This window comes from Panthera onca, chromosome F1, assembly GCF_046562875.1.
Source record: "Panthera onca isolate mPanOnc1 chromosome F1, mPanOnc1 haplotype 2, whole genome shotgun sequence".
Lineage (NCBI taxonomy): Eukaryota > Metazoa > Chordata > Mammalia > Carnivora > Felidae > Panthera > Panthera onca.
In genome coordinates this window covers 66,169,997-66,177,716 of record NC_138355.1, presented here as the reverse complement: position 1 = coordinate 66,177,716, position 7,720 = coordinate 66,169,997, and the positions used below count along the sequence as shown (strand labels likewise).

General features: G+C 72.6%; 6 non-coding genes across 6 annotated transcripts; 3 read left to right on the top strand and 3 right to left on the bottom strand.

The window, feature by feature from the left end:
* Positions 1–593: 593 nt before the first annotated feature.
* On the bottom strand, positions 594–664 carry TRNAG-GCC (transfer RNA glycine (anticodon GCC)). The gene has a single exon. It is a non-coding gene; the product is annotated as a tRNA-Gly (tRNA).
* A 1,545-nt stretch (positions 665–2,209) lies between these two features.
* Positions 2,210–2,292, bottom strand: TRNAL-CAG (transfer RNA leucine (anticodon CAG)). Its single transcript has one exon. It is a non-coding gene; the product is annotated as a tRNA-Leu (tRNA).
* A 630-nt stretch (positions 2,293–2,922) lies between these two features.
* TRNAD-GUC (transfer RNA aspartic acid (anticodon GUC)) lies at positions 2,923–2,994 on the top strand. The gene has a single exon. It is a non-coding gene; the product is annotated as a tRNA-Asp (tRNA).
* A 798-nt stretch (positions 2,995–3,792) lies between these two features.
* Positions 3,793–3,864, top strand: TRNAG-UCC (transfer RNA glycine (anticodon UCC)). The gene has a single exon. It is a non-coding gene; the product is annotated as a tRNA-Gly (tRNA).
* Positions 3,865–4,166: 302 nt separating this feature from the next.
* TRNAE-CUC (transfer RNA glutamic acid (anticodon CUC)) lies at positions 4,167–4,238 on the top strand. Its single transcript has one exon. It is a non-coding gene; the product is annotated as a tRNA-Glu (tRNA).
* A 2,333-nt stretch (positions 4,239–6,571) lies between these two features.
* On the bottom strand, positions 6,572–6,642 carry TRNAG-GCC (transfer RNA glycine (anticodon GCC)). The gene has a single exon. It is a non-coding gene; the product is annotated as a tRNA-Gly (tRNA).
* Positions 6,643–7,720: the final 1,078 nt, after the last annotated feature.

The window sequence follows — 7,720 nt, the reverse complement described above, 5'->3', positions numbered from 1 at the left end:
GTGGGCGACCCTCCCGGACAATGGATGTATAGCGCACCTAGGCGTGGCAGCTTGGTTTCTGCCGGTGTTGCAAAGGGAGGATTTCTGGAGTGTGGATAGAGTGAGCCAGAGCCTGTGTGTGTGTGTGTGTGTGTGTGTGTGTGTGTGCGCGCGCGCGCGCGCGCGCGTTGGGGGGGGGGGGTTGGGGGCTGGTGGCAGGGGCGGGGGCGCGAGGTGGTGCCGAGGGAAGGGGAGGAGCTTGTGGGTGGCAGCGGCGAGTTGGTGCGTGGATGCGTTCCTTGCAGTGAATCGGGAGACTGGAGCGAGGCGAGCGTCGTTAAAGAGAAGAAGGGCAAAGCAGGTGTGTGGGCGGGCGCGGATGGGCCCTTGGCTCCCGGGCGGAGTTTTGTCCCTTGTCCCAGGGCGAGCGAGCCAGGGAGGAGGAAGGGAATGTGCGGCAGGGGCGGGGACGGGATGGGGCGTGGGCGGGCCCCCAGAGAGGAGCAGAGGTGGCTTTGGCCAGGTGCTCTGAAGCTGGGAGAGAGGCAGCTTAGCAGGGAGAGAGGAAGCGTAGCGCGCAGTTGGCGCTGCGGGGCCAAAAGGGGATGGCGCGTTGCATGGGCCGGGAATCGAACCCGGGCCTCCCGCGTGGCAGGCGAGAATTCTACCACTGAACCACCCATGCACCCACGGACGTGGTCCACAGAGGGCTTCCCCAGCGGCGCCGGCCGCCTCCGTCGCCGGTCCCCGCCAGTAGTGAGCGTGAGCGTGAGCGTGAGCGTCTACCCCCGTGGGAGCAGGAGGCGGGCGGTCTGCAAGACAGGCTCCAGGCACGCGGAGAGCCAGCCCCTGGGGCGCGGCGCGGCGCGGCGCGGCGCGGCGCGGCGCGGGCCTCCGGGCAGAGGAAGGCACGGAGGCGGACTGGGCTCATCCTGTGCTTTGTCCCTCGTCCAGGGCCACCGCCACAGCCTGCCCGTGTCGCCAGAGGCAGCCAGGAGCCGGACCCAGCCTGGCCAGCGCCCGAACCCCAAACAGCCGGAGCCATCTGTGGCAGGTGCAGGCAGGCGAGGGACCTTGCCTTCAGCTACTCCCAGCCCCGAGCCAAAGTCCGTTTGGCGGATGGTTTTCTCGCGCGTGCAGTGTGTGTCCCGGCGGACGGGGTGGGGAACGGACCTCTCGTGTGTGGAGCCGTGGGGCCGGGGGCGGGGATGGGTGGGCTGTGTGTGTGTGTGTGTGTGTGTGTGTGTGTGTGTGGTTTGCGCTCGCGCCGGCGTCTGTCGGAGTTAGAGGCCAGGTCGCGCCGCATGCGCCTCTGAGTGCGTCTGGGGCCGAGAGAGCAAAGGCCTGAGCGCGTTGGCCGGCGGCTCTCCCTAGGGGTCCGGCTCCGGTGCCTTGACAGGTTGGGAGCCAGGAGGGCGATCTTGGATCCGGGAGGAACGCTGGGGCGGAGTGGCCGGCCGGCGGCCTCCCCGAGCCAGGAGATGCGCTGTGGCGCCCGGCTGGATGGCCCGGGGGGGTCTAGGGCTTCCGCTCCCTGCAGCCACCTTCCCGGCTTGGACTCGTGAGCCAGGCCCACAGAAGGGAGGGGTCCACGCCGCCGGCCGGCCAGCAGACGGCTGGGCTGTATGGCTCCCGGGAGGCAGACAGGCAGGCAGGTAGGTGTGGCCAGGGGAAGGCCCCCAGGTGGAGGATCGTGTGGGCCGCCTCGGGAGGGTGTGGAGAGAATGGACTGGGCCGGGGGGGGGGGGGGGGGGGAAGCACGGGGTGACGGTGGGGTGGGTGCGTGTTCCCGGTGGCGGCGGAAGCGGACGGCTGGCTGTAAGAAAGAGCAGGCGCTGTCCAGCGGCCACAAGTGGGAGCGGGAAGCGCGGGGAGCTTTGCAGCCTGGGCTGGTCCGCGAGTGCCGGGTGACGAGGGCAGGGGCGGGAATAGGCGAGAAGGAGACCAAAGAGCCTCCAGAAAGCAGCAGGTGCGAAGTCAGCGAAGCCCGCGGGTGTGGGAAAGGCGCTCGAGTCGCCGGGGAGTGCGTGTGTGTGTGTGTGTGTGTGTGTGTGTGCGCGCGCGCGCGGGCGCGCGGGCGCGCTCCGAGCCCGAGGCGGCGAGGGTGGAGGGGTTGGAGCTCGGTCCTGGGCAGCGCGTGCTCGGGTGCGAGGCGGGCCGCGGCGGCGAGAGGGTGTGGTCCAGGCCCGGGTGGCGTGGCTGCTGTGTGGGGCGGGCCAAAAGGTGGGCGTGTCAGGAGTGGGATTCGAACCCACGCCTCCAGGGGAGACTGCGACCTGAACGCAGCGCCTTAGACCGCTCGGCCATCCTGACGGCGGGTGTGGGCGCGTCGCCGCTGGCCTGGCTGGGACGCGGCGCTAACGCTGGTGTCCTTGGCCGTCATGGCGCCTGGCTGGCGGCTGTGTGGGTGCGCAAGGGGCGAGCCACGCGCGGCGGCCCCGGAGGAGCACCGCCAGCCGCCTCGCCGCCGCCGCCGCCGCCGCCGCCGCCGCCGCCGCCGCCAGCGCGGCTCCCGTCGCTGTCGCACCCCCACCCCCAGCTCCCTGCAGGCCCCGTCCAGCGTCGGCGCCCCTTGCCCTGCTCCCCACCCCGCCTTCCTCGCCCTCGCCCTCGCCCTCGCCCTCGCCCTCGCCCTCGCCCTGGCCCTCGCAGCCCCGCTTGCCGTCTGGGGCCTTTTCTCCCGGCGCGATGCCCGCCTGGCAGACGAGAGAGAGGCAGCGCTCGTTGGGAGTACTGAGCGCCGTCCGGGTCCGTGTGTGGGCCCGGGTGCGGGTGGACTCCGAGTCGGGGCCGGGGGCTGCCGTGCGGGAGAGGGGCCGAAGCGGGGGTGGGGTCGGGTGGGGCGTGGCCCGGGCCGGGCGCCCGTGCAGGGCAGGGCGTCGAGGGCGGGCAGGGGCAGCCGGAGAGGGGTCGGGCGGGCGCCCGGGTGGCCGGCCGCCGCCGTCCTCGTTAGTATAGTGGTGAGTATCCCCGCCTGTCACGCGGGAGACCGGGGTTCGATTCCCCGACGGGGAGGCAAGACGCCCTTTTTGGAGGCCTGCGCAGCTCTGGGTCCCACCTCTTGCTCCCGAGGGAGGGGCAGGGGCGCTTCTTCTCGGCCGTCCGTCGTCCGGCCGGCGGCGCGTGCCCGGCCTGCCCACCGTCCACCGGGCCCAGCCCTTTGCGTGGCTCGAGGCCGGACGCTGGGTCGCCACCGCGCAGCCGGGGCCTCGTGCGGTCCCCGCGGCAGCCACAGCGAGCTCCTTGGCGACGTGCCGCCCAGCCGCGCAGCCGCGCAGCCGCGCAGCCGCCCAGCCGCCGTGGGTGTGGGTCGGGTGGGAGGCAGATGGGTCCGGTCCCGTGTGGATGCGGGACGTGGTGTGTGTGGCCTGGCGGCCGCCCCCTCTGCTCCTTCCCGCGCGGGGCCGGGCCGGGCCGCTAGCTGCGGGCCGCGGAGGACGCGGAAGACGCCGGGCCGGGGGCGTGGCGGGGCTCCCCAGCCGGCCTCCGAGGGCCCGAGAGCGGCCAGGCGGCCAGAGCGCCCTCCAGAGGCGGGCGGCGGTGGGCGCCGGGCGCCGGGCGCCGGGCGGGCAGGTGGGCGGGCGGGCGTGCCCGGCGACCGGCCGGCGCAGCGGAGTCGGAGGGGCGAGGCTGGGGCTCCGGGCGGCCGGAGCCCGTGGTGGCCGGAGCCCGTGGTGGCTGGGCAGAGCTGCGGCCGGCCGGGACGTCGGGGCAGGGCTGCGCCGGGCGGCGGCGGCGGCGAGAGAGCGCCAAGGCGACAAGGCGCCGGAGCGCACCCTGGGCCGGCCGCGTCGGGCCGGCCCGGGCCGTGCAGCGTTGGTGGTATAGTGGTGAGCATAGCTGCCTTCCAAGCAGTTGACCCGGGTTCGATTCCCGGCCAACGCAGCCGGCCGACCTTTTGCGCCCCTCCGGGGCCCTCCTGGCCAGGCCCGCCGGGCGCTGGCAGTGGGGGACGGCAGTGCCGGCCGCTGGGCGCTGGGCACGTGGCCCGAGGCGGCCGGCGTGCGGGTGCGAGGGCGACCGGCGCGCAGCGTTTTGCGGGTGCTGCCAGCGGGCCGGGTGGACTGCGTGGGGCCCGCGGGCGGCTGGACGTGCAGAGGCAGGGGCCTCGGGGCCCAAGCGGAGCCGCGTGGGTGGAATGGAGGCGCTGGGTCCAGGGGGTGCAGGCCAGGCGCGCAGCCTGTCGCTCCCTGGTGGTCTAGTGGTTAGGATTCGGCGCTCTCACCGCCGCGGCCCGGGTTCGATTCCCGGTCAGGGAAGCCTTTCTTCTTCCTCTGGCCCTCCGGGGCCTCCCCTCCCGGCCTGCCAGGCCGACCCACCCACCGTCCGGTCCCCAGTGCACCCGCACCACCCCCTTTTAGCCCACGCCAGCACGCCAGGCCACAGGTGGCTAGCTTGTCGTGGGCCCCGCCGCCGCGGCGGCGACGACGACGACGACGACGACGACGACGGCGGCGGCCGCGGCGGTGTGCGCACAAGGCCACCTGCCACGCCCCCACGGGCAGCCCAAGCCTCGCCCTGCCACCTCGGCCCCTCCGAGCTTTTTGGCCTGGCTGGCCCTCTGGAGGCCCTCGGCATCGCCTCTCCCCTTCGCCCCCCCGCGCACGCGCTCGCCTGGCTCCTTCGCTTCCACAGCCCGAGACGCGAGTGGCCGGGGCGACCTCTGTCCCCCGCCGGGACCACCAGTGTGCGCAGAGGCCCCGGCCCCCCGAGTGTGCTCGGACCCCCACCGCCCCCGCCGGTGGCGCTCCTAGCTGGCCAGGCTGACGAGCCATCCCGTCCTCCCTCCCGAGGCGCCCGCGGTGGCGGTGCTGGGCGCGTGGGGCAGGTGAGCCACGCGCAGCCCTGAGTCCCGTCACCTGGCCGAGCCCCCCGGGCCTTGCCTCCCTCGCCCCCCTCGGGCCTGCGACCTCTCGGGCGGCTTCCCTGCCCCACGCCGGGCGGGAGCGCCACGACCTGGCTGGCTGCGTCTCTCCCCGGCGCCGGAGAGCAGACCCCATGGGCACGGTGGTCTTGGGCCCCGATGGGAGCGCACAGTCCGACCGCCGGGGCCCGGGAGGTGGAGGAGGGAAGAGGCATCCGGGCCCGGCCCGGTCCCCCCGGGCACTGGAGGTGACACAGCGGGGAGGTGTCGTGGGAACCGCGGGGGAAGAAACCCCGGCAGCCAGGCAGGTGGCTGGCGGTGCAGTCACCCCGGGGGACTGGGCGCACTCGTCGCCAACTTGTCATTCCAATTGCAGGACACGTCGGTCCCCTGCATCCTTTGGCACAGGGGCCAGCGTGTTACCCAGAGGTCCCTTTCAACACCTCCGCGCCCCACCCCCCCACCCCCGATGAGCGGCGTCCTCCACCCCCGCCCCCACTCACGCACACTTTCTACAGTTGCGCTTTTCACAGTTTCCCATCCCGCCTCGCCCCGTGCCTCGCCATGATAGGCGCCGTCAGTCCCTCTGTCCACCCCTGTATCCGTCCTCTTCTGTGGATGCCTCCCACGGGCCATCGCACGCCTCAGTCTCCTTCCCGCCCCATCTTGGACACCCTTGTCCGCCAGGGATTTGCTCTGTGATCAGAGGTGTCCCCTCTCGAGGCCAAGCGGCCAGCCGGTGCGCCGCGCACACCTGCTGGGGCACACTCGCTTCAACCGGACGCCCCCCCTGCACCGGTGCGGAGGGGCCGCGGCGGCCGTGGGTCTCCGGGTGCTTCCCGTGCCCGCCGGAAGTTTCCTCGGAGTCCTTGCTTTTGCGTGTGTGTGCGTGTGCGTGTGGGTGTGGGTGTGGGTGTGTGTGGAGGGGTGGAGGTCGGGGTGGGAGAGGGATGGAGGACGGCGGTGGCCTTTGGTGCCGTGGGCGGCTCTAGCGGTGGAAGAGGAAGCCGCGTTGGCACGGTAGCGGCGGCGGCGAATCGGGACGCAGAGAATCAAGGGCCTGCGCGACCCTGACGTTAGGCACGCTGGGGTCCTGCGGGTGCGGGTGTCGGTGCCACCTGGAGTCTGTGGGCGACCCTCCCGGACAATGGGATGTATAGCGCACCTAGGCGTGGCAGCTTGGTTTCTGCCGGTGTTGCAAAAGGGGAGGATTTCTGGAGTGTGGATAGAGTGAGCCAGAGCCTGTGTGTGTGTGTGTGTGTGTGTGTGTGTGTGTGTGTGCGCGCGCGCGCGCGCGCGCGTTGGGGGGGGGGGGTTGGGGGCTGGTGGCAGGGGCGGGGGCGCGAGGTGGTGCCGAGGGAAGGGGAGGAGCTTGTGGGTGGCAGCGGCGAGTTGGTGCGTGGATGCGTTCCTTGCAGTGAATCGGGAGACTGGAGCGAGGCGAGCGTCGTTAAAGAGAAGAAGGGCAAAGCAGGTGTGTGGGCGGGCGCGGATGGGCCCTTGGCTCCCGGGCGGAGTTTTGTCCCTTGTCCCCAGGGCGAGCGAGCCAGGGAGGAGGAAGGGAATGTGCGGCAGGGGCGGGGACGGGATGGGGCGTGGGCGGGCCCCCAGAGAGGAGCAGAGGTGGCTTTGGCCAGGTGCTCTGAAGCTGGGAGAGAGGCAGCTTAGCAGGGAGAGAGGAAGCGTAGCGCGCAGTTGGCGCTGCGGGGCCAAAAGGGGATGGCGCGTTGCATGGGCCGGGAATCGAACCCGGGCCTCCCGCGTGGCAGGCGAGAATTCTACCACTGAACCACCCATGCACCCACGGACGTGGTCCACAGAGGGCTTCCCCAGCGGCGCCGGCCGCCTCCGTCGCCGGTCCCCGCCAGTAGTGAGCGTGAGCGTGAGCGTGAGCGTCTACCCCGTGGGAGCAGGAGGCGGGCGGTCTGCAAGACAGGCTCCAGGCACGCGGAGAGCCAGCCCCTGGGGCGCGGCGCGGCGCGGCGCGGCGCGGCGCGGGCCTCCGGGCAGAGGAAGGCACGGAGGCGGACTGGGCTCATCCTGTGCTTTGTCCCTCGTCCAGGGCCACCGCCACAGCCTGCCCGTGTCGCCAGAGGCAGCCAGGAGCCGGACCCAGCCTGGCCAGCGCCCGAACCCCAAACAGCCGGAGCCATCTGTGGCAGGTGCAGGCAGGCGAGGGACCTTGCCTTCAGCTACTCCCAGCCCCGAGCCAAAGTCCGTTTGGCGGATGGTTTTCTCGCGCGTGCAGTGTGTGTCCCGGCGGACGGGGTGGGGAACGGACCTCTCGTGTGTGGAGCCGTGGGGCCGGGGGCGGGGATGGGTGGGCTGTGTGTGTGTGTGTGTGTGTGTGTGTGTGTGTGTGTGTGTTTGCGCTCGCGCCGGCGTCTGTCGGAGTTAGAGGCCAGGTCGCGCCGCATGCGCCTCTGAGTGCGTCTGGGGCCGAGAGAGCAAAGGCCTGAGCGCGTTGGCCGGCGGCTCTCCCTAGGGGTCCGGCTCGGTGCCTTGACAGGTTGGGAGCCAGGAGGGCGATCTTGGATCCGGGAGGAACGCTGGGGCGGAGTGGCCGGCCGGCGGCCTCCCCGAGCCAGGAGATGCGCTGTGGCGCCCGGCTGGATGGCCCGGGGGGGTCTAGGGCTTCCGCTCCCTGCAGCCACCTTCCCGGCTTGGACTCGTGAGCCAGGCCCACAGAAGGGAGGGGTCCACGCCGCCGGCCGGCCAGCAGACGGCTGGGCTGTATGGCTCCCGGGAGGCAGACAGGCAGGCAGGTAGGTGTGGCCAGGGGAAGGCCCCCAGGTGGAGGATCGTGTGGGCCGCCTCGGGAGGGTGTGGAGAGAATGGACTGGGGCCGGGGGGGGGGGGGGGGGGGGGAAGCACGGG